The sequence below is a fragment of the Dipodomys merriami genome, unplaced genomic scaffold (assembly GCF_024711535.1).
Source record: "Dipodomys merriami isolate MVZ:Mamm:240054 unplaced genomic scaffold, mDipMer1.0.p SCAF_256, whole genome shotgun sequence".
Lineage (NCBI taxonomy): Eukaryota > Metazoa > Chordata > Mammalia > Rodentia > Heteromyidae > Dipodomys > Dipodomys merriami.
This window is the reverse complement of record NW_027204004.1, coordinates 1,242,035-1,269,043: the sequence shown is the minus strand read 5'-3', so window position 1 is coordinate 1,269,043 and position 27,009 is coordinate 1,242,035.

Here is a 27,009-nt window from a genome sequence, read left to right as displayed (position 1 = left end):
TAGGGAATAGATGGTGTTTTCACACAAAATATAAAGTTAGTAACATATTTCCTGAACCAACCAAGAACCATTTCCTTATACAGGAGGTTATAATGATGAAATTAGTTGGATAAAAATAAAATTAAAAAGAGTATAATGTAAGTACAGCCCTGTCTTAGGTTTGTTAATTATTAAACATAAAAAGGCTGAATAGATGACACATTCTATTAAACAATATGCTAGATTTGTTTTGCATCACTTAGCTTAAACAGTTGGTGGGATAGTCATCAATTTTCATGTAATTCATCAAGGCTTTGCCTTAAAAAATTGATTATGTGCTTAAATAATCAAAGAATCTATGTCACAATCACACACTGTATAAAAATGTTAATTCTCCTCAATAAAGATACACTCAGATGCAACTCCTTTGAGTCTGAGTCTGTTTGTCACTTCGCCGACTCCTTTGCCCACCTATCCCCAGATCCCTGTCCCATCGGTCCCAGTGCTCCGGCAGAGCTGGTCTGTCGCAAGATGGCTATTTTTCTTAATTTCTGTTTCTTTGCTTCTTTTGTGTGTGTATGTCTGTGTTGTATGCCCGAATGGGAATTAAATGCATGGCTTAGTCACTGTCCATCCCTCAGCTTTTTCCATTCAAGGCTGCCACTCTATCAGTTGACCCACAGACTCCACTTCCAACTATTCACTGGGTAATTGGAGATAACTCTCTCAGTCATTCTTGCCTTGACTGGCTTTGAACTGTGATTCTCAGATCTCATCAACAGGTGTGAGTCATCTACTTATTGTTTGCGTTATTTCTTTTGTACAACAACTTATTGATTGTACAGTAAATTGAAGTCAGGGACTGCCCCCAGACATGGAGGTATGCTTACACCATTTAGTTGTAAAAACAAGATCTTGTTCCAGTTCTATCTAGGCTCAATTTACTCTAGATTCCTGATGGATTGTGCATAGGACATGTGTACCGCAAAAGTGCCATGAAACTCCTGTGGTTCTAGAGCTATGATTGAATTGAAAAGCTCAGACATCCTTCTCTTCCACCCACACTGAACATGCTCTCCAGAGAGGCAGGATAGAACCTTCATCTCAAATGTCCTAGCCTGCCAGTGTGGCTCAAGAGGACCTGCAAGGAGGACATGGAAATGTTGGTTCCATAGAAACTGAGCTGGGAGCACTGGCTCATGGAGAGCAGGATGGTTCACTGGCATCTTTATAACCCAACCACACACAGAGCATCGCATATGAATCAGAGAGTAGCTTCTGATGGGATTTCTGAGCCACAGCAATTACACCTTGGTTGGATGTTGTGCTCCAGATTAATTCAAACAGTGGATTTAAACAAAAAGTGATAGGATTAAAGGGGTGACCCACACAGCCCAGCCTCTTTATGAAATGTAAAAAAGGATGCACCAAAGACTTCCCACGCACACCTTAATCCCTCCAGACCGGTCTACAGATGCTCCACTGCCCTGAGCCTCAAAAGGATTCAAAAAGATCACCCGAAGACTACACGTAGAGCTCCACTACACGCCAGCAATCCCACTTTGGGGCATTTTCTCAAATGATCACAAACAAGGCTACACTAAAGCTACCAGCACAACTATGTTTATTGTGGAATGATTCACCATAGCTAAGATATGGAACCAACCCAGATGCCCCTCAGTAGATGAATGGATCAGGAAAATGTGGTATAAGTCAGAGAAACAGCTGTTTACCAGAGAACCAAATAAACATAGTAAGAAATGAGAAGGTACGGGCCATACAAAGGTGGGTAACATGGCAGGAATTGCCAAACTTTTCACTCATGTCAATACTCATGGAGTTAAATCCCAATTAAATGAAATAGACTGACTAGTTGAATCAAAAAACAAGACCCATCTATTTTCTGTCTTCAAGAGGCACACCTTGCCCACAGAAACATCTGAATGGGTAGAATAAATTCTATCAAGGAAGTAGTCCCCCTAAGCAGGCCAGAATAGCAATACTAATATCAGATAGAATATACTTCAAATTATAATTAGTAAGAAGAGACTAAGAAGGCCATGACATACTAATAAATGGATCTTTCCTATGGGAGGATATAACACTTCTAAATACCTATACCCCAAATGAACACCCACCTTCAAACAGATACTACTTACCCCATAATATACACAGATCCAAACACATTGATTTTTGGTGACTTTAACATACCAAAATCACCTATAGATAGATCAACCCAGCAAATTTAATCAGAGATACCTTAGTATTAAAGAACTGCATTGACCATCTAGACTTTATAGACATCTACAGAATAACTCACCGTGCAGCATAAGAATATACATTCTTCTCAGGAACAGATGACATGATCTTGCATTGAAAGAGACTATGTCATAGATTCCTCTCCCAACTTACTTGAGCTGATTGGAAACTGGCAAAGCAGCAGGCTATAAGATTAACACAAAATATTCAGTAACTTTCCTGTGTGCCAACAATGAGAAGAATGAGGCTGAAATCAGTAAAGCAACCCCATTGGCTCATAAAAACAAAAGCTAGAAATTAACTTAATCAGATGTGAAGGACCTCTATGATGAAAACTTTTAAAACCTCAAGGGAAATTAAAGCACACTGAAAGAAATGGAAAAACTTATGCCCCTGGATTGGGAGGATCATCATCATGAAAATGTCAATACTTCACAAAGCTATTTACAAATTCAACACAATACCCTTTAAACTCTCAACAATATTTTTTAAGTACATAGAAGAAGTGATCCCACATGCGTATGGAATTACTGGAGATGTTGAATAGCAAAAGCAGTCCTTAGTGGGAAAAACAGTGCTGGAAGAATATCAATACCAAGCTTCAAACTCTCTAACAAAGCTGTACTACTACTACTACTAGTAATAGAACCCGCAGACCTGTGGGTAGCCTCTAAACATTTGATAAGGGAGACAAAAACTCAATATACAAGACAACGTCTGCAAACACTGATGCTGGCACAATTGGCTATACATCCAGAGAACAAATTAGATCCTTCTATATCATCCTGCACCAGAATGAATAACAATTAGATCAAATGGATGACCAGATACCCTGAGTATATTACACGAAGGGATAGGGAAAACACTAAGGCTCTGTGGCACAGGTCAAAACTTCCTGAAGATCCAGAATTTAAATAAATCAAGGGAAAACCAGAAAAATGGGATTGCATAAAACTTAAGCTTTTCTGCATATGAAAGAACGTTGCTACCTGTAGACAGGTGACTTCTGGCTAAATGTTTTTCTTTTTTTTGGGGGGGGGGGTCTGGTTGTGGCGCCTGAACTCTGGGCCTGGGCGCTGTCCCTCAGCTCTTCAGCTCAAGGCGAGTGCTCTACCACTTTAGTCACAGTGCCCACTTCCGGCTTATTTCTTTTTGCTTATGTGGTACTGAGGAATTGAACGCAGGGCCTTGAGCATGCAGGGCAAGTGCTCTACCACTGAGCCAACTTCCCAGCCCCTGGCAAAATGTTTTTCTATATTTGTTATCCTCAATTGTTTCTCTGCTGTATGTGTTCTCAGATGCTGTGAAGACTGACTTCGGATTCAGTAATTACACATTTGTTAGTTCTATTTTCTCCTATGTAAGTCAGTTCTCTAATGAATACTAAGAATGCCATCCAGGTTACTTTCTAAATTTGTGCTCAGGTTTCTCTTTTCTGTGTGTTCAAAATGACAGCCTGCTTTCTTGGTGGATTTTCCACATCTGTTACATTCATATGATCTCTGCTGTGTTTGTTTTCTGATACAAACTTAGTTTTGTGAAACTCTTGTTTTGCAACTTTCCACATGTTTCTTTTTTTGTTTTTTGTTTTTGTCGGTTGTGGGGTTTGAACTCTGGGCTTGGGTGCTGTCCCTGTGCTTTTTAGCTCAAGGCAAGCACTCTACTGCTTGAGCCACAGCACCACTTCCCACATGTTTCTTTTTAAACAGTTCTCTCTTGTGATATCTAATTATAGAGCCTGAGCAGTGCCTTCTGGGTGAAAGACTAAACACTTGGCTGCATTCTTAAGGCTTCTCTCCCATGTGTGCTTTTTGATGCATAGTGAGATATGTTTCACGTGAGAAATTTTCCACATTTATTACATTCCGAAGGTTTCACATGAGTTGCTAAGGTGTGAATGCTGGGTGAAGGACTTTGCACATATACTACATTCCTGAGGTTTCTAACCTATGTAAATTGTTATGCCTGCTGAGGTGTGAACTGTTTGAAGGTCTTTGCACATGTTGCTTTCATAAGGTTTCTCTACTGTGTGTGCTCTCTGATATAAAGTGAGTTGTGACTTCTGTTTGAATGTCTGTCCAGTTTTTTACTTTCATAGGGTTTCTCATGAGTGTGTCCTCACATGCATATTAAGGTTTTACTTCTGGGTAAAGGGCTTTGCACAATTCTTACATTCACAGGGTTTCTCTTCTGTGTGACTTCTCTGATGTTTAGTAAGGTCTGACTTGTAGGTGACTTCCTACCTGTTGTATTTGTAAGGTTTCTCTCCTGTGTAAACTCTGATGTGAAGTGACATGTGACTGCTGCATGAAAGACTTTCCACACCTGTTCATTCATGTTGCTCTTTGGTGTATATTCTGATGTGAAGTGAGGTTTGTCTTCTGTCTGAACAACTTTACACATTTGTTACATACATAAGGTTTCTCTCCCATGTGTATTCTCTGATGCAAAATGAGGGGTGACTTCCGTATGAAAGCCTTTCCATATTTATCACATTCATACTGTTTCTCCCATATCTTCTCTGATGTAAAGCAAGGCTTTTTTTTTTCTGCCTGACTTTCCACATTTGTTACATTCATAAGGTTTCTCTCCTGTGTGTATAGTCTGAAGAATAACAAGTTGTGACTTCTAGGTGAAACACTGCCCACATTCCTTACGCTCATAAGGTTTCTCTCCCATGTGAGTTCTCTGATGCAAAGTGATGTGTGTCTTCTGTCTGAACAACTTTCCACATTTGATACATTCATAAGGTTTCTCTGCTGTGTGTGTTCTCTGATGCAAAAGGAATTTTGACTTCTGTCTGAATGACTTTCCACATGCTGTGTAATTTCTATGGGTGGAAAATTGCCTATATTCCTCATATTCAGAGTTTTTCTTCTGTTGGTGTTTGAGGCTGTAAATTCAGGTCTGACATCTGAGAGGTAAATTTTAAACACTGATACGCTCATTGGAATTCTCTGGATATTTGCTCTGAGGCTTTATCAGGTCTATTTCCTTACTGAAAGATTTGTCACATGCATTACATGTGCAATGTTTCTCTCTTGTGTATCTTTTCTCATGTGTAGTGGCTGTAGGTCTTAAGTAGAATAGTTTTGCACACAGACTACATTCAGGAGTTTTTCTTCCTCCCTGAAGTACTTTCTGGGAAAAGTGAGCAGAGTTATAATAGTAATCTCTATATTCATTATGGTTATATTCATTCTGTCTTAAGAATATGCTCTCTGAGTATAATGCTTTTCCTTCTCCACCATATTCAAAATATGGCAGCTCATTTGGACTCACATCATTTTGACTAAAATGGTCAGAATATCTAAGGGATTGATCAACTACGGATACACCAGGCCTATATGCAGCACATATCTAATCAGGCTCATTATAGGAAGGCATGTTCTGACACTCAATGAAACCCTCAGTCCTCATCTCAAGGGAGTCCTCATTTTTCCTACTCAACTCTGGCTTATGTTTTGAGCTCACATGAAAAGTTACTAAACTCACTCTTTCCTCCACTGTATTACTCTTCGTGACTGAGACTTCACATGGACTGTCAATTGGATTTTGCTGGCATATCTTATTCATTTCTCAGATACCTAAAATAAGTCACAGAAAAAAAGACAAAACACAAATGAGATCCAAAGATTCCTTACTGTAAAGATTTTTTTCTCATTCTAATTATTAAATATTTTAAATCAAAGTAGGAATGGATTGTTGATAAATATATACTTTTCTCCATAATGTCTTAATTAAGAAAGTAATACTGATGTTTTACAATGGAAAAAAATGTCTGTGTTTCAATTTTCTTCTTTTGATAACAGAGGAAATATTTCCTAAAATTACTTACCCATGTACTGTCAAAGTAGTAAACTGTGTACAAAGTATAACCTTTCGTATTCTTTGGGTTGTTTTTCTCAATTTTTATTTTGTTTGGTCATAAGGAAATAGTTGTTTTTTATTTCCTTGAAATAATTTATATATATTGTTGTATTGCTTCTCAACCATTAGGTGAGGAACACAAATATTTTCTATTCTCAGAATCCATAATATTTCTTACATATCACGTTGCCTATCATGTAAGCATGAATTGTTCCTAGGAGTAAGATTTTATACCTACATTTCTTACGTTCGAACTTCTCACTAAGAATTATGAGGTATCTATGGGAATTTTAAATTTTGTCTTCACATTGGATCAAAGTCTTTTAAAAATTCCTTTTCTGATATTCCTGCCTATCAGAACCACGGAAGAACAAAGATTCTTCAGCTCATCATCCTTTCTCAACTAAAAGCTGCAGTTCTGAATCCCAGGCTATGTCTTCCAGCACGGATGATCTATTTTACTTATCAGGAGAGCAGGTCTGGAGTACTCCTTATTTCTTCCTACCTACCTAGTTAAGTCATCTGAAATTATATCTGCTGCATTTAATGCTCATTAATGTAAATGGCTGAACAAACCCATGGATGCCAAATATCTCATGGTTATATTCAACACAGCCTCATTACAACTCCCACAACAACAGTACTTTATTTTGTAAACTGTAACCCACTATTACTCCGTTTTCCCCTCCCGCTGCAGCTTCAAATGCACATGGCACAGAGAAGTTTTAGTTAGGGGATGCACATGGAAAATAATAAAAACAGCTTTCCATTTAGAAAATATATTCTCCATACTGATTAATTCAGGCAGCTAACTCTGATTTATGAAACTTTACTGTAGAAAAATAAATCAATTACTAGAAGAGCTATCCATCACTTATCTAGTAACAACTTGCATCATTTATTCAGTGCTATATGAAGCAGTGTATTGGAAGACAGATTAACTAATAGCTCCGTCTCCTAACAATTTAAATGAAAATTACAAATGTTTGATACCCTATTTTGAAATACAAAGTGTGTTTGACTTCTAATTTCCATTCTCTGGAGAAGAACAGCTCACTCCTTTATTGACCTTCATAAAATAAACAACATTTTCTGTTCTGCTGATAATATAAATTCAATACCAATTCTCCAGCCACATCATTTAGGAGCATAAAGTACATGTAACCTCAAATCTCTAACAGTGGAAGGCTTCATCAAGAATGGATGCTGCTATAATATTGTTTCCTTTGATGTGACAAGTGAGAATCCAGATCCAGCCCCCTCAGGTGGCTTCTTCATCATGTTAAAGTAGTGAGGAATGGTTTGGTTTCATAATCAGGTTAACAGTGAACATAGGAAATGGCGCTGTAGCTCAAGTGGTAGAATGCTAGCCTTGAGCTGGAGAGCTGAAGGACAGCACTCAGGCCCAGATTTCAAGCCCCATGACCGACAAAAAAAAAAGTGCACATACTGGCTGCATAATACAAATGCTGAACTTTAAAACAAATTGAGTCTTGGGCAACTGCTTTCTTGTAGCTACAGTTTCTAAAAGCATTTATTGTCTAAAGCTGGAAGAACCTAAGTCTTCTCAGATGAGAATGTGAATGAATGGAGAGGGAGGTAAGGGAAAAATAAAATTTAAAAGAAAAGATGAGGTCTGATAGGGGAGCAGCCAGACAAGAAATCAAAAAAGGAACAATACTTTCAAGTTCATTCCAGCTATAATGCAAGTTATTCTGACTTTAAGGTAGCATCACATGACATACTTTTGATTCTATTCCCAAGATACTCTATTGTACCTGTTTCTGTCTCTTTTATTGTCCATGCAATCTCTGGCTCTAGGAGGTCATCTAGGTTCAGATCACATAGCAGTGAATAAATGGATAAATGAACGTTAGAAATAGTTAAAGCAGGAGACCACTGTGACCTTAGAATATCAAGACACATACTGTCATTATTGTTAATATTTGGATAATAAATTCTTGTTGTAAACACAACCTCAGGTGGTTTAATGGGGTAGTCTGTAGGAAAATGAATTGTTAAAACAATACACTTTCATGGCTGTCTTACATAACAGAATATAACAGAACATTGTTCCTTATTAATCCATTTCAACACCATAGCCTGTGCTTTTCACCTGGCTCCTCACTTTCAAAGGATCTGTCCCAAACTCTTGATTATCCAAATGGCTGGGGAAAGACTATCTTCATCTTACACTGGCTTTCCCAGACACAGGCACAAAGCAGCCAGGGGCCTGTGGAGCGGTGGCCTCAGCAGGAGCCTCCTTCCCATGCAGCAGCTGGTGCTTCCCCAGCCTGAAGAAATTCTAATGATTGAAATGTGGTCATAGATACCCTGATACTTCCTTCCTCTGTAAGAACTGCTACATGAACTTTTGTGAGCATTGCATACCTCCTACAATAAGAAATTTAGGTGGCAGAGGAATAAAATGTTCCTTGACTACAATTGCATTTTATTAGGCCTTTATTGAAGGATGGAGGCAAAGGGCAAAGGGCTTCTGGAACATTAAAAATGACAAAAAAAATGTGAAATATGACCACCACAAGCACAACAGAGGATAAAAAGGATAAAAAGTGATATGACCTAAAAACTATAGAAAGAAATTTTAAAAGTTGGAATGAAATATGTACTAATTTGTTTTGCAGAGGCTAAATGGAAAGACTTTTTATTCCTACTTTGAACCCCATTACAAAGGAGGAATAGCCAACAATCATCCCACCAATCCAGCATAACAATACCAGTGGTGAATGCTGACTAGCACACAAAAAGGAAATATATGTGTAAAGTGTTGAAAGAAAATAACCTTCAATAGATAATCCATTGGGTAGAGGAAGTCTTCAGAAAATGTAGATTTTTCCATGTAGTTGTGCTAGCCTAAACTGTTTGCTTAGTTAAGAAAATGTACTAGTTATAATAGGTACAACTATTAGAAATATAATACTTAATTTGAAACGTGAAATGCTGGAATTGAGGTTGAATATTAATTCTACATAAACCAGTAATCTTGTTTTAGTATCAAATTAACTGTTAGTGTTAAATGTTCAGGTAAGAAAAAAGCAAATCAAAACAAGTGCTCTAGCTCAAGATTGTTATCAGACCCTAGCTACTCAAGGAGGCTGAGGTCTGGAAGCTATCATGGTGGACAACTCAAATTAATTTGAAATTTTGGAGTTGAGGTTGAATATTAATTCCATATAAACCAGGAACAGTATGTTCTGGTATGAAAAACAAAACAAGTGCTTCAGGAACAAGAATGTATCCTAGTTACTAAGGAGGCTGAGGTCTGGAAGCAGCCTTGGAGGACAACTCAAATTAAGTAGCAAGTAACAGGTTGGAGGCATGGCTTACATCAAAGTGTCAACAGTGACTGACTGACTGAATTCAAGATCTACTACTAGTACAAGAAAGCATGGTCGGGGCTTCGACACTAATTGTGGCAACACAGGCTCCAGACATAAAGAGAAATGAAAATGAGTGGAGTGGCGAGAGGAGAGAAAGGGGGCAGAGAAAAGAAGAGCTGACAAGACAGTAGTGGAAAACAGGGGAAAAAGAAGGGAAGGGAAAGTAGGAAAAGAAGAGAGAAGGGAGGAAAGCTTCATGACATTAGACTCGACAGTGACTCCTTTGATAGGACACCAGAAGTGTCTGATATTAAACCAAATCAAATTTAGTGCATATAATTAAAACATTGTATATCAGAAGGCGTGATCAACAAGGAAGAGAAAGCATGGTATTAGAGAAAATACTTGCATATATCCCTAAATAGATTACTAACCACAGTGAATTAAAAATATAAAACAAGGCTGGGAAGGTGGCTCAGTGGTAGAGTGCTTGCACTGCATGCATGAGGCCCTGGGTTTGATTCCTGAGCACCATATAAGCAGAAAAAGCTGGAAATGGTGCTGTGGCTCAAGTGATAGAATGCTAGCGTTGAGCTGAAGAGCTGAGGGACAGTGCTCAGGCCCAGAGTTCATTAAAAACAACAACAACAAAAAAAGAAAACCCACCAAAAATCTATAACTAACCTCCTCCCCATGGCACAAAATCTAATTTCAAAATGGAAAAAAAAAAAACTGAAGAGACTTTTCTAAAATAAATATATACAGGTAGCTCATTAAATATAAAAAAGTTCAATGTCAGTAGTTATTAGAAAAAATTCAAATAAAAATGAAATTACTGAATACATACTTTTTTTGAGGGGGGTTCGGTCATGGGGCCTGAACTCTGGGCCTGGGAGCTGTCCCTCAGCTCTTCAGCTCAAGGCTCGCGCTCTACCACATGAGCCACAGCACCACTTCAGGCTTTTTTCTTTTTGCTTATGTGGTGCTGAAGAATCGAACCCAGGGCCTCATGCATGCAAGCCAAGCACTCTACCACTGAGCCAACTTCCCAGTCCTCATACATACTTTTAAACAGAAAGAAGAAAAAAGTTTCTAAAGTCTAACAACTGTTGGGAAAGATATGACAACAAAGTGAATTTTGATGCATTTCTGACAGCAATGTAAAACAATTAACGATGGTATGGAGACTTCTAAAAGAACTAAATATAGAATTACAAAAGAATATGGTCTAGCATTTCTACTTCTAGATTTATACCAATGGAAGTAAAGCAGGGACTAGAACAAATATTTGGACAATCACTACACAACAACTACACACAATAACCAAAAGACAGAAGCCTGGAAAGAATAGATAAATGTGTTTAACAGGAAGAAAGCTTTAGTACATTTTACAGCAGGGATATATCTTGAATACAATTAAGCTAAATAAAATACACCAGGCATCAAGTATCAGCCGTGGTATGGTTTCCCTTACTGTGCTTCCAAGGATCAACAAACTCATAGACCCACTAATTATAAAAATGATTCCAAAGACTGGTAGGAGCTGTGTATTTAATGATTTTACAGCCTCATATATGGAAGGTGAAAAATGCTGTAGATGGATGGAAGGCATGACCATAAAACAATGTGGCCATATGTAATGGTTAATGTAGCCAAAAAGGATGGAATAGACGTATACTCCCTGAATTGGGGATTACCAGCTAGCCTAGACTACATAAAATTTCAAGAGCAAGCTGAACTATATAGCAAGACCTGTCTTCAAATGGAATATGGCAAAATGAGCAATCATACAATGTGTAAGAAAAATGCCAATTCTAAGAGCCACTGCAGCAAAGGAAAATTTTTAAGTAAAGCTAGTTCCCAGACAGAGCATTTGAAGAAAAGTAAAAAGTGAGAGACAGATGGAGGGAAGACAGGCTGGGAAAAAAATACACAGAGAAAAATAGATACATAAAGAAAAATACAAATAAACAAAGCTAGAGAGCAGAAAACAAAGACTGAAACAGAAAATAGTGTGTGTGTGGGAATCTTGTGAGGACACCTTAGAAAAAATAGAGAGATTTCTAGAAAAATCATTGACCATATATCATCACATACAGCCTAAGTTTCAAGTAAAAAAGCAACCATGAAGCAGTCCAATAATGTATAAAGAATAATTTAAGTACATATTGCTTACTCAGTCTTCTAAACATTCAAAGGTGTGTGTGACCACACTGTTTCAGCAACTCCTTTAAGACTTCATTAAGATAGTTCAGTGTTACTCATGAGGATGGGATCTCTGACAAATTGCTAGGGAACCTTCACCTTCCATTAGATGTCACCTCCTCTGGGTAATTGAATCATGTAACAGTGTGATTACTTTTTCTCACATCAGAAAAACTAGAAACAAGCTGAAGCAAATCTGCACTTAATATAGACAGAATGTCAGATTTTAGGGCTGGGAAGCTGGCTCAGTGGTAGATCACTTGCCTTGCGTGCCTGAGGACCTGGGTTCGATTCCTAAGCACCACATAAGCAAAAAGCCGGAAGTAGCACTGTGGGTCAAGTGGTAGAATGCTAGCCTTGAGCTGAAGTGCTGAGGGACAGTGCCCAGGCCCAGAGTTCAGGCCCCACGACCGGACCCAAATACAAAAAAAAAGAATGTCAGATTTTATAGTATGCTAAACCTAATAGCCATCTTTATGTGATTTATGAACATGTTACTGAAGTTGGATCTGTTTTTTTTTTCTGTTTTTAAATCTTGGCCACCTTTAAGTTCATAAAATAGAATGTAATACAAAATGAGAAATAAAATGCAGCTCACCAGAGAGTCTTTCATTCTTGCTGTTGACAATGAACAGAAGATTCAGGAAGCATGACTGGGAGAGAAGGCAAATGAGGTAGTCAGGAAAGAACCTGTGTAATTTTACTGAAATTTTCCTGCTCAAAACATTATACATAGGAGGAAAGGCCTTCTTATAGGAGAAGAATTTTTTTATGTCTCAAGTAAAGCATCAAATTCTCCACTAAAGACAAATCCACAGTCCATTAGTTGCTAAATATTGATAGCCCAATAAGCTTATTTCCCATAGCAAAGCATGCTTCTTCTCCTTTCCACAGCTTGGCATGCTCCCTTCCTTGTCAACACTAGGCCCATTAATTAAAGGCAGTTAATGATCAGCCTCCCTTCAAGCCCTCTTTACCTTGAGATGGTTCTCTTCTGGGGTAGCTAACACCATATAAGGCAGCAAGAACTCCCTAGAGTGACCTTAAGGTCTGGGCAGCTGCAGAGCCCCTTATCTACTATTTGGGCAGCAGCCATAAATCCTAGTCCACCATGATGGATCCCTTGGTCCACACATCCACACTGGTTCTCCACCTCCTGGCTCCTAATTATATATGTCATCTCAAACAATAGCCGGCCCTTCTCACTCTTCCCTTATGAAAAGGGATCTTGCCAGTTCCACTGCTGTCAATAAATCTTACTTTGTTCTTTGTATCTGGATGTCTGCATGGTTCTCTGGCAAAGTCTAATATACTCTAACAGATAGTACAAAACTAATTCATTTCTCCATTAATGTACATACAGAATTCATAAAAACTGATGTTCCAACAAAAATAATTGAATAATCAAAAAGTCACATCTTCACTAAAACTAGCTATTACTCAAATACACTTAGAGATGAATGATCTATTATTCTATTAATACAAAGATATACTAGGACTCCACTGAGCATTTGTATTTGACACATTCATTTACATAATTTAAACACCATGGAGAACACGAATATTGTAACTCAGTATTTTTCACCTAAACTTATAAAGGCAAAATGTATACAACACAAATTTTTTGTGTTATACTGTTTCAATGATGATTGTCAAATGGCACATTTCCTTGTATCCAAATACTCAGAGCACCCTTATGAGGGCAGAGAATCAAGGACAGTTATGATTCCTGGGAGAGTTGGTGAGATTGTTCGAAGAATTCTTGGGCTTTCAATGACCTTGAAGGTAACTTAAAAAGGCTTAGGGACAGGCACTGGTGACTTATCCATGTAAATCTAACTAAATCAGGAGGCTGAGATCTATGGCTCATGGTTCAAAGACAGCCTGGGAAGGAAAGCAAGTTGAATCTTATCTACAATTAACTATTAAAAACTTGGACATGGAGCTGTGGCTCAAGTGGTAGAGCACGAGTCTTGAGCAAAAAAGTTCAGAGGCATCACCCAGACTTACATGGAGACTGAAGGAATGCTGAGGAAGAGGGATATACTCAGTGAAGACAATATGTGGACAGAGGAAGAATAGACAGCAATGAAGAAGTGATGCTTCCTCAAGGTTTCCAGGGAGTCCATGAAATGATTATATGTAAGGTGTATGATGTTCCAGGGGATCAGAAGAACAGGAGGCTAAGTAACGGGGTGATATGGGGTTCTGTGCAAGCCTGAACTTGGAGAGCCTTGAGTTGCAGTGAACAATCTCCTCCTGCTGCCCTCATCCATTTGGTCATCCCTGTAGCTTCCTTTCTCCTCTGAAGAAAGCCACAGGTGTTGAGTGCTGAGGAGCAGAGTCAACAGCTGGCTGAGGAACCATGGAAATGGTAAAAGGATCAAAGGGAGTTGCTCAATGGGCATCATTGACACCCACCAAGAGAGCCATGGATCTGAATCTACACCATCCATGCTTCATGGCCTGCATGCAGAGGCCAAAGAGAACAGAGAGACCATAGGAAAAAATTGTGTGTGTGTGTGTGTGTGTGTGTGTGTGTGTGTGTGTGTGTGTGTGTGTATGTGTCCCAATTTTGGGGCTTGAACTCAAGGCCTAGTCCCACTCCTTGATCTTTTGTTTAAGGCTAGTGATCACTTGAGTGATACCTCCACTTCTGGCTTTTCAAAAAGTGGCTAATTGGAGATAGGGGCCTCACAGACTTTCCTGCCCAAGCTGGCTTTAAACCTTGATAATCAGATCTCAGCTGCCTGCGTAGCTAGGATTATAGATATGAACCACTAGTACCTGGCTTAGGAAGGAATCTTAATCACACTCAATCCTCTGAGTATTGGGATTAGTGGTATTTAAGTCCCTTGTGCACAATGCAAGAATTTATTTTTTCTGCTCCTGTGGCTTAAACTCTTGATCTGGGTGGTATCCATGAGTTTTTGTTCTCAAGGCTAGCACTCTACCACTTGAACCAAAGCTCCACTTCCAGTTTTTCAGTGGTTAATTGGAACTAAGAATCTCATAGGGACTTTCCTGTCCAGGCTGGCTTTGAACTGATCCTCAGATCTCAGCTTCCTGAGTAGTGAGGATTACAGGCATCAGCAACTGGTGCCTAGCTAATGCAAGAATTCTGGACACAGTAAGTAAGTGAGAAAAATGACTGCTATTAAAAGGTAGAGCCTGTCACAGGGCTCATACAGTAGCTACGATTACAGACATGAGCCATGGGCACCGGACATGAAATGTGTATTCTTGTTTTGGATGTAGTCATATTTGTTTTGATAAAATGTACCTTTCTTATTGGTGGCTTAGGCCTGTTTCTTAGCTACTCAACTAATTACCAAAAGGCCAGCAATGGAGCTTAGACTCAAGTGGTAGACCATTAACCTTGAGCAAAAAACGAAACCAAAACCAAAACAAACCAAAAAACAGCTTAGGGAGAGTACTCAAGCCCTGAGTTCAAGCCCCAGGACCATTAGACACAGACACACAGAAACACAAAATAACAATATTGCAAAATGTACTCAGAACACCACTATTCTACAAACAGAAAAACTTGGGCTCAAAAAACTTGGGCTGGGGGCTGGTACCTCATACCTTGATCCTAGCTACCTAGCAAGCTGAGAGCTGAAGATTATAATTCAAAGACAACCTGGGCATAAAATCCATGAGACTCTTATCTTCAACTAACCACCAGAAAATCAGAAATGGAGCTACGGCTCTAGTGGTAGAGTAGCAGTCTTGAGCAAAAGAGCCCAGGAACAGTGTTCAGATACTGAGTTCAAGGTTGGCCAGTGGTGAGCAGAAGAGCCACAAGCAGGCACATCTCCTTCAGTGAAAGGCCCTCTGGCAGTCCATGAATCCAGCTAGGTCCTGCTGATCCTGTTTACTGGATTAGTTGACTGAATATCTCCATATACAACATCCACCACCTGTGACTTACAGAGCTGTTCTGGAAGGTTCCAAGGCCTGACAGATGTGGACCCCAGGGGAGGGTTAAAAACTGTTGTCTAAGCCACTCAGCTTGCAGAGATGCTCAGTTCTGCCCTTTCCATTGGGCAGAGCCACTCTACACCCAGCTTTGACCCTGTTCTGCATCTTACAGGCTCCATTCAAGGCAAAAAGTTCTGACAATTTTAGGAACATCCATTATCTCGGAGTCTAAAAGCTGGGTGCCAATGGCTCACACACACCTGTAATCCTAGCTCTTTAAGAGCCTGAGATCTAAGGATCATGTTTCAAAGTCAGCTCAGGTCAGGCAAGAAAGTTCATGAGACTTTTCAGTTTGTTTTTGTTGTTTGTGGAGTTTGAACTCAGGGCCTGGTTGCTTCACCTGTGCTCCTATTCCTCAGGGCAAGTGCTCTACCACTTTACATCACTGTAGGTTGCTAATTGGAGATAAGAGCCCTGCTCTGGCTGGCTTTGAACCTCAATCATCAGATATCAGCCTCCTGAGTAGCTAGCATTACAGTGTGAGCCACTAGATCCTGGCCTAAAAAAACCAAAATGGAGGCAAGGCTCAAGTGTTAGCATCAGCCTTATCTTGAACACAAAAGGTAAGGGAGAGCTCACAGAGGCTGAGCTCCAGCCACAGTATCAGCATGTGTACACATGCATACAGGTGCATACATATCATACATATACACACACAATAGTTTAAGATTGATACAAAAAATCCAACAATGAAGCTGGGCACTGGCGCCCCATGCCTGTAATCCCAGCTACTCAGGAGGCTGAGCTATGAGGATCACGGTTCAAAGCCAGCACGGGAAGGAAAGTCTGTGAAACTCCTATCTCCAATGAATGACTCAGTAAACTGGAAGTGGTGCTGTGACTCAGGTGGTAGAGCACTAGCCTTAAGTTGAAGAGCTCAGGGACATAGCCCAGGCCCAGATTTCAAGCCCCATAACTGACAAAACAAAACAAACCCAACAATGATAAATTATAGGTGAGTTGTGAGAGAACAAGTAAGGTAAATCTGGAGGCAAATGAAGTTGACATCTGTGATGGCTAAATCTTGAGGATGAACTTAACTGAGATGGATTGGGTTTAGATGCATCCAGCTGATGAGTAAAGGAAGCCTGTGTGTGTGTGTGTGTGTGTGTGTGTGTGTGTGTGTGTGTGTGTGTGTGTGTGTGTGTGTGTGTGTGTGTTGGGTTGGGTTTAGATGCATCCAGCTGATGAGTAAAGCAAGCCTGTGTGTGTGTGTGTGTGTGTGTGTGTGTGTGTGTGTGTGTGTGTGTGTGGACATCAGATTAACTAAACTAGAAATCTCTCTTGCCATGATTGCCTGAAATCTGTGACACGAAGCAAAATTAATCCTTTTTCCCTTAGGTTATTTCGGGCAAGTTATTTGTCATAGCAACAACAACAAAAAACTATATTACTAACACAAAGCCCTATCTTTCTCTTCTACTTCATCTCTTGTTTTATTTTTTCTTTAGTCCTGGGGCTTGAACTCAGGGCCTGAGCACTGTCAGTGAGCCTCTTTGTGTTCAATCAAGGCTAGTGCTTTACCACTTGAGCCACAGTTCCACTTCCAGTCTTTTCTGAGTAGTTTATTTGAGATAAAAATCTTGCTGGGTGCTGGTGGCTCACACCTGTAATCCTAGCTACTCAGGAGGCGGAGAATTGAGGATCGTGGTTCAAAGCCAGCTTGGGCAGGAAATTCTGTGAGACTCTTTTCTCCAATAAACTACTAGAAAACTGGAAGTGTCACTGTGGCTCAAGCAGTAGAGCACTCGCCTTAAAGCACTCTCCTTGAGGTGAAGAGCGCAGGGACAGCGCCAAAGCCCAGAATTCAAGCCCCTCCACCGACCAAAAAAAAAAAAAAAATTTACAGACTTTCTTGCCCTGGTTGCCTTGAACCATCATTTTCAGATTTTAGCCTCCTGAGTAACTAGGATTACAGGCTCCAGACATTGATACCTGGCCAACTTCCACTTCTACCTGTACATCTTCCTCTCGGTTCGTCTTCCTCTACCCTCACCTCCCTCCTCCTTCCCAACATGCTAAAAATGTACAGAATACCACTGAATGAGACACTCAGCCCAAGGTTGCCATCTTCACTCAAATGAAATATAAAGCTAACTTTAATGGGTGAACTTGGTAATAAATTATCCTAGTCTTACACACCTGGCCACTGGAACACAGAACAAATGATTGGCCAGGGACAAGATTACAAAACTTGAATCTTGGTCATATAAACATCTCAATCCCAATTCAATAGTGAACATGAGACTCGAACCCAGACACTCTCTTCACCAGACAGAGCCATGTACTTAATCACACCTGTGAGTGTTGTTGATTCCTTGGTACAGGAATATGATGGGATGATAAAGGCCACACACAAATGGAGTATTATTTGAGAGTGTACTTTGCAATTGGAAAGATAAAAGATAAAAGCCCCAGCTCTGCCATTTACTAACTTGTGACATCATAGACAAGTCATTTCATTTTTTGCCTGTTTCTACATCTGTAAAATGGAGATAATCGGAGCCCCTTCCCTCATAGAAGAGCAGGTTTCAAGCAAGGTGAAGGGGCTCTTGCCTGTAATCCTAACTACTCAGGAGGCTGAGATCAGAGGATTGAGGTTCAAGGCTAATGAGCAGGAAAGTCTGTGAGACTCTTATCTCCAATTAATCACCAGAAAACCAAAAGTATTGCAGTGGTTCGAAGTGGTAGAGCACTACCCTTAAGCCGAAGAGTTCAGGGTCAGTGCCCAGGCACTGAGTTAAAGCCTGATAACCAAAAACAAGAACAAAAGAGCAGGTTCCACTCATGAGTTTAAGATAGTATATTAAGTTCAAAGCCAGCCTAGGCAGCTAAATCTGAGAGATTTATCTCCAATTAACCTTCAAAAAGCCAGAAGTATGCCGGGCGCTGTGGCTCACGCCTGTAATCCTAGCTACTCAACAGGCTGAGATTTGAGGATCGAGGTTCAAAGCTAGCCCGGGCAGGAAAGACCCAGTCTCTTATCTCCAATAAACCACTAGAAAACCAGACTCTTATCTCCAATAAACCACTAGAAAACCGGAAGTGACACTGTGGCTCAAGCAATAGAGCTCTCGGCTTGAGCTGAAGAGCTGAGGGACAATGTCCAAGCCCAGAGTTCAAGCCCCACCATCGACCAAAAAAAAAAAAAAAAGCCAGAAGTATAATTGTGGCTCAAGTAATAGAGGGCCAGATCTAAGCAACCACCCACTACCTTCGTTTCAACTTGGCGCAGGCCCAGCACAAATGGTCCAACAACAGATATTTGGTGGTGAGAAAATGAACGAGTGAAATTTACAAGGGCCTCACCTCCTGCCAACCTTTCTTGTCCAGCCCCTCTCTGGCAGCAATGTTAATTATTCTCTCATTGTGTGAAAATAAGTATAGAATAAAACATTCTATAAGAACCAAGTATACGAATACACTTCAGTGGCTTTAAGTACAGTCATATTTCAAGCAACTTCACTGATATCAACTTCTAGAACTTTCTCAGTACCCCAAACTGAAATTGGGTACCTATTAATTAGCAGCACCCACCCATCCCTTTTCCAGCCTCTGGAAACCCACCATTCTACTTCCTGAGGTTGAGATGAGAGGATTGCAGTTCAAAGCCAGCCTGGGCAAGCAAGCCTGACACTCTTATCTCCAATTAACAAAAAAAAAAATCAAAACACATGAACCATAAATAGAGATGGGGCTCATCTGGTAGAGCACCAATTGTAAGGGGGGAAAAAACAATAAAAAATATGAGGTGGAGCTGGGGATTTAGCTCTAGGAAAAGCACTGGCCTGACAAGTACAAGGCCCTGAGTTCCACCCCCACTTCTGACATGACAATAACAATAAGAAGTAGTACACAAAACCCAGAAGCAAGCCTTAAAGATAATCGCTACCTCATCCTTCTTTACAAATATGATCTGGGTACTGTTGGTTCATATCTGTAACCCTTGCTGCTGCTACTCAGGATGCTGAGGTTCATAGTTCAAAGCCAGCCTGGGCACAAAACTCCATGAGATTCTATCTTTAGGAAATTACTCAGAAAAAGCTGGAAATGGAGCTGTGAGTCAGTGGTAGCCTTGAGAAAAAGAATCTCAGAGATATTTCCCTAGCCTTGAGTTCAAGCCCCAGGGCCAACAACTACAAAAAAGAATATGAGGTCCTGAGTTTAGGCATCTGCACAAGCCGTAGAGACACACACACAGCATAGTGCCATTCCCAACCTGACCAATTAAATTCAAGTCTCTAGGGCTGCCTCCAGGCAGTTTGCATTTTAGCCCAGCTAAGTCAGGTGCTGGTGGCCCACATCTGTTATCCTAGCTGTTTAGAAGGCTGAGATCTGAAAATCGTTGTTCAAACCAGTCTGGGCAGGAAAGTTCATGAAACATCTCCAATGAGCCACCTAAAAACCTAGAATTAGAGCTGTAGCTCAAGTGGTAGAACTGAGCAAAAAAGCTCAGTTTATAGTACTAGGCCATGATTTCAAGCCACAGCTAGCACTAAAAAGTACACAAAGACCTACCAGTTAGTAAGCAAAAGAGCACACACTGCATTCACTCCAGTCTCTCCATGGCTCATATAGGTGGAAAAGAGAGTGTGTTTGTTTGTGCCAGTGCTGGAGCTTGAAGTCTAGGTTTGTGTGCTATCTCATATCCCTTTCTCTCTAGGCTGATGCTCTACTACTTGAGCTGCGGCTCACTTCCAAGGGAATGAAAGTTAAAAGGCTGTACATGCCCAATAATTAGATAGACTTGGGCACAATTCCAGGCAGGCCAATGGTAATCTAGCTAGTGATGGGGATCTCAAACAATTTCAAGCCCCACAGAACTCCAGTTTCCTTATTGGTTTCTGGAATGAGAGTCCTACTAGCGCCTAGAACTTCCAGCCATAGCATAGTACTCTGAGAATCAACAAGAGTAACTTTGTGTTTCAGTTTTCTTTGTTTTATTTTGGGGACTGGTCCTGGTGCTTAAACTCTGGGCCTGGATCCTGTCCCTGAGCTTCTGTGCTCCTATCATTTGAGCCACAGATCCACTTTGTGACTTTTTGGTAGTTAACTGGAGAGGAAAGCTTCACAGACTTTTCTGCCCAGGCTGTCTTTGAATCATGAGCTCAGCTCTCAGCCTCCTGAGTAGCTAGGATTACAGGCATGAGCTACTGGTGCCCAGCTAACTAACTATATTACTTTATTAACAAGCACTCTGGTAATCCATAAGGCCAGGGCCCACTGAGATACCCTGGAGCTAGGCTCATATCTAGGACCCATACCGTGAAGTGAGGGTGAGCTTCTCTAGAGGCTACTGAACCTCCCCTGCTGCCAGCTCTATTCCTCCAGGATATGGCCAGACCTGCTTATCATCCCTTGCTGAAGAGAGCTTAACCCTGCTTGTGGGTCCTGGATTAGTGTTAGCAGCCCTGGTTACCAGCTTTCCTCCAGTTCTCACGTGAATTTGGGAAAGAGGAGAGGTCTCAAAGAGATCTGGGCTAGGTTATCTGTGGCTCACCTCCTTTCCCCATTCCACTGCACATGCTACCGAGGCTCCCTCCATTCCCAGTTCCATTGTGGTTGTTAGGAAATAACAGTTTCACATAGGTCTTTGTCTTTCTGACTCTGACACATGTATGAAATGCAGAGAGTCCAGCATATGCAAAATACAGAAAACACACAACTCATTCACACAATTCAAACATTGTCAAGGGCAATTAGCTGCTACAGGACATACTTCAAGCTGCCAAGTTAACCTCAAAGTATAAACTACACCACTTGCTAAGCTCCATTTGATTAGCCCTATGGCAAAGAGCCCTCTGTACGCAAAACACCAGCATGGCCAGAGAACAGCCAGAGACTGAGGAGAAAGGAAAAGCATCAAACTGAACCCCCACGGGTGCCGCCAAGCTGCCTCTCATGGTACAAAACCCACAGCCCCACATTGGGCAGGAAGACCAAGGCCACCAGTACCACCGCTAAAAAAGCCCCTTCAGAGCCTGGCAGCCCTGCACTGCACTAGCTGTGTTATGAGCTATCCCTGAAGCCACATTTGGGAATATGAAATATTCCAGGCTGCAGGTGGCCAGTTGTCACAAAGGCCCAAAGCCCCCAAAATACACATGCTTTAGCAAACATGCTAAAGAGGAAAGAAATAAAAACAATACCAACAAGGCAATCCAGCTTCCATGGAGATCTGAATTAAGATGGCATGATGGCCAGAGATGAGACAGGAGGCTGGAATTGACTAGGCAGACACATGTGGCAAGACTTAATATCGGTTAGGCTGGTCGGGGCCTAAAAAATATCGGCATGTGGGCAGATCCACCAGAAATCCCCAGTCCCAGGTACTGGACTGACAGGTTCAATAATCCATCAGCCAACTGCTCACCGCCTCCAGGTCTGGGCATGCCCATCACCTGGGCAAAATAGAAAGGCTCAAGGGGCAGAGCCACCGGAAATTCCCAGTCCCAGGCACTGGACTGACAGGTTCAATAACCTATCAGCCAAGTGCTCACCCCAGTGATCCGGGCACGCCCATCAGCTGGCCTAAATAGAATGGCTCAGGGGGCAGAGCCACAGGAAATTTCCAGTCCCAGGCATTGGACTGACAGGTCCAATAACCTATCAGCCTAGTCCCCACCCCTGCCTCCAGGGATCCGGGCATGCCTATCATCTGGGAGGCAGGTTTTCCTCCCCCAGCATGAGGATTAGGTGCCAGATCCTACAATTGCCGTTTTGCCATCCGCATGTCCACGTGGTAGCAGCGGCAACAATTAACCAAACGCAAGAAGCAATGGCGCTGTCCCACTCCGACTCTCTAACACTTCCACCGCTACCTGCTTGTTGGGTAATGGTGCTCTTGGTGCATTTTGGTGCAGTTGGAGGGCACTCAGGATCTGATCCCTGCCTCCTCTGATGCTATGGTGACTGGAGTCGAGTTCCTTGGGCTTTGCAGATAGTGCTGGAGTCCCGCCTTTGCTCAGCCCCCGGGGTCTGGGGCTCCCCTGAAGGCTTAGGTCACCTTGGCTCCAGTGAACATTCCTGGGGATGAGGTACTGAGGCACAAGAGTTAATGAACCCTTAGATATGTATTTTAATGTTTTTTTTCTTTCATGCATGTGTTTCTAACGCATTTATAAGATTATTTCTTTGTTGCTTTGTATGTCCCTCCCCCACAGTATAACCCCTGCTTTCACTATATTTGATGTCAGTATAACTAACATGTGGAGATGGGGAAAAAAAGTCGTTTAAGGATACAGGTCGACCTGTTGCAACAATGAGAAGTACAAGTTGTCATGTCCAAAACGAGCTTTACAACATCGGTGTGTGTGGGGGGTAAGGATTGGGATGGGGGGGAGGGGGGATGATGGGAAGGGATGGGAAGGGTAAACAAAGGAGGAGGCTGCAATGCTTGGTAAGAAATGTACGCACTATCCTGCCCATGTAATTGTAACCCCTCTGTACAGTATGTTCACAAATAAAATAAAATTTAAAAAAAAGAGTTAATGAAACCAGGAAGTAATTGCTCATGCCTGTATGCCTAGCTACTAGGGAGGCCGTGATCTGAGCATCAATCTCTGTTTGAAGCCAGCCTGGCAGGAAGTCCATGAAAGTGTTATCTCCAATAAAGACTCAGAAGAAGCCAGAGCAGGGCTGTGGCTCAAGTGGTAGAGCATTAGCCTTAAGCACAACGAGGCTCAGGAACAGGACACAGGCCCTGAGGTCAACCGACAGGACTGACCAATAAAAGAGTAATCAAAAGTCTCCTGTCTTCTCTGCCCTTCCTTTTGATTTTTGGAGGGGGGGGGCTGGGTAAGTCCAGTTCTGGGGCCTGAATTCTGGGCCTGGGCACTGTCCCTCAGCTCTTCAGCTCAAGGCTAGTGCTCTACCACTTGAGCTACTGAGCAACTTCCGGCTTTTTTCTTTTTGCTTATGTGGTGCTGAGGAATCAAACCCAGGGCCTCATGCATGCAAGGCAAGCGCTCTACCACTGAGCCACCTTCCCACATTCTCTGCCCTACCTTGTCAGCCTAGTGCTGACTTTGTGTGTTCTGTTCTGCCACAGTGCTGTTGACCAGGCAGGTCTTTGCACCCAGAAAGCTTGCTTTTTCTCACCTGCACAAGATAGCCCCAGGGAAAAGCTACTGATAGGTGAAAGTCGTCAACTCTACCCAGAACCTAGCCACACCATTGCATCCCCCTCTTTTGTGATTCTCAAAGCAGATCACCCTCCCATTAACCTAACCTAGGAGGGGGATCTCAAAATCTTGGGTAAAGCAGAGCATTTTTCTGCCTGTTCGAACAAACTGACTTAAGAAACCAATCAAGCCACAGGACCTCAAGCTGACCAGAGACTCCAACAAGAGGCTGGTTACAGACAAAAGGGAGATACAGGATTCTTCCCACCCCTCCAAAAAAAATAAGAAAAAAAAATCAAAGAACTTTTTCTTTTCTTTTTTTTTCTTTTTTGGTATCTTATATATATAAAAATAATTTTTCCCTTTTCTAAAACTTTTATTAATCTTTAATTTTTGCATTTTTTGAAAAAATAATTGTTTTCCAGTAACTTTTTTTCCCTCTTATAATTTTTATTTTAGGAATACGTGAATGTGTGTTTTCCTTTCTTTTCTTGTCTTCTTTCTCTTTTTCTTTCTTTCTTAATTATCTTTTTGTTTTTTGTCTAGCTCTACTGAACTTCTGATCTTTTTTTTCTCCCTTTCTTATCCTTTTATCCTTTTCCTCTCTTTTGTTCTTCTGTATGTGACTTAACTCTTGTCCTGCACATCCTCAGATAAACCCATAGTTAACTAGTAGACCCTATCCCCCATTGTGTACACACTTAATCCACAAATTTATTACTCAATCCAAAACCTTTGAGACTTAAATTCCTTAATAGCAGTACTACCTCTTTATACCTATATAATATTTTAAGCATTTTTTAAAGTTTTTCACATCTCCTCTATCTCCCTCCTGTTTTCTCAATATATTCACATTCCTCTCTAAATAGATGGTTTTTCAATATCCATAACTATATTAATTTTTACGTTTCTATTTTTTTTCTGGTCTCTTTTCATTTCCCTTTCCCTTTCTTCTTTTTCTCTCCCTCTCTACTTACATCCTACCCAACCTATTTCCTGAATTAAGATTAAGACATAGTTAACTCTCCCTGTGCCTCCCAACACCAATCTATTCCTATTCATTACCCACAACTCTCCCTAACCCTATAAATTTCTGGTTTTCCAAATTCTTCTCTGTGGTTCGAAGCCCATTAACATATAGTTGTTTGATGCTGAATAGATATATCTGTTGAACTAGATTGTATCTGTAGACTAGTGACTGTATAAATGCAAACGTTGGTTGATGGTTGCCTTAAGATAGTGTTCTAGCACAAAACTGGTGCTATTTTCATCTCAAATGGGCAGAGTAAGCCAGAAAAACACAAGAAAAATGGCAAATCCGGATATCTCAATTCCCAATCTTGATAATCCGGGGTCAGATCAGATAATGAACAATCCAGAAGAGAGTTCCCAAATAGCTCTACAAACACTGGTGGCAAACATGATCAATGAGAATTTTGACAACTTACAAAGGACACTGTATGAGCGTGATAGGGAGAGAGAGGAGGCATCCCAAAAGTTTATACAGGAATATCATAAGCGTGAGGAACCTACTCAAAAACTGATACAGGATTTGCGTGAACAACTTGAGAATACTCAAAGAGAAAGTGAGGAATGGCGTGAGCAGGCTCAGAACACTCAAAGAGAACTGCAGGAATCCCACGAATGGGAGGAAAGAGAACTGCAGGAATCCCACAAACGGGAGGAAGCTAATCAAAGAGTAATTCAGGAATTGAGAGACCAGGTAGAGAATACACAAAGATCACTAAAGGCATTCATGGAATCCATTAACAAAGAGCTGAAGGAAGTCAGGGAGACCACAAAGGGAATGCTGAATGGAACCCAACAGAAGGAATGGGAGTCCAAAGAAACCATAACCAATCAACTAAGTGATTTGAGAACAAACACTGAACACCAAATTAAGGAAGTAAAGAAATTCATACTAGACTTAAAACAGAGCTTCAACAAAGAATTTGAAGCCATCAAAGCTGACCAATTAGAAGGAAAAGAGATAAAAAACAAAGTAGAGAGTCTTGACAGCAGGTTAGACCATGCAGAAGATCGAATATCAGGGATTGACGACAGCCTAGATATTATAGAGAAAGAACATACAACCATCCAAGACAAGTCCAAGAAATATGATAGGTCTATCCAATACCTGGAAGACACCATCAGAAGACCTAATGTAAGGATAATGGGTGTAGAGGAGCACCTAGAAACAGAAGTTAATGGTCTAGGAAATTTGTTTAACAGGATCCTAGCAGAGAACTTCCCAAACATACAAATTATAGGCCTATTCAGATACAAGAAGCTTTTAGAACCCCAAATAGACCAGACCAGAATAGGACATTCCAAGGTCACATTATAATCCACACAGGATCAACTCAGACCAAGGAAAAGATCCTTAAAGCTGTCGAGGAGAAAAGGGTAATCACCTATACAGGGAAACCAATTAGAATCACCTCAGATTTCTCAGCAGAGACAATCAAAGCAAGAAGAGCCTGGATTGATGTATGCCATGCCCTAAAAACAAACAACTATCAACCAAGAATACTGTACTCAGCTAAACTCTCCTTCATAACTGAAGGCCAAATAAAAACCTTCCACAGCAAAGAAAAATTGAAACAATACATCTCCACCAAACCAGCCCTACAAAAGATTCTTAAAGATGTCCTACACATAGAAAACCAACAAGACCGCAACAAAGGCCAAGAAACTGCACCCAAACTGAGAATCCAAGAACCATAGGAAGAACCCAGTTTTCACAACCCCCAAGAAGGTGGATAACATGGCAAGAACTCCCAAATACCTCTCAGTCCTATCTCTTAACATTAACGGAATGAACTCTCCAATTATGCGACATAGACTGTCTAGTTGGATTAAAAAACAAGACCCTTCTATCTGCTTTCTGCAGGAGTCACATCTTGCCCGTAAAAACAAACACATTTTCAATGTTAAAGGCTGGAACAAAATCTACCAAGCAAACGGCCCCCATAAACAGGCGGGAGTTGCAATCCTAATATCTGATAAAATAGACTTCAAATTAAAATTCGTGAGAAGAGATAAAGAAGGTCGCTACATACTAATTAATGGATCTCTCCTTCAGGAGGATATTACAATTCTAAATATCTATTCGCCAAACAATGGAGCACCCAAATTTATCAAAGAAACACTACTTTCCCTCAAATCCCATATAGATCCAAAGACATTAATTGTTGGGGATTTTAATACACCACTTTCCCCACTAGATAGATCAACTCGGCAAAAAC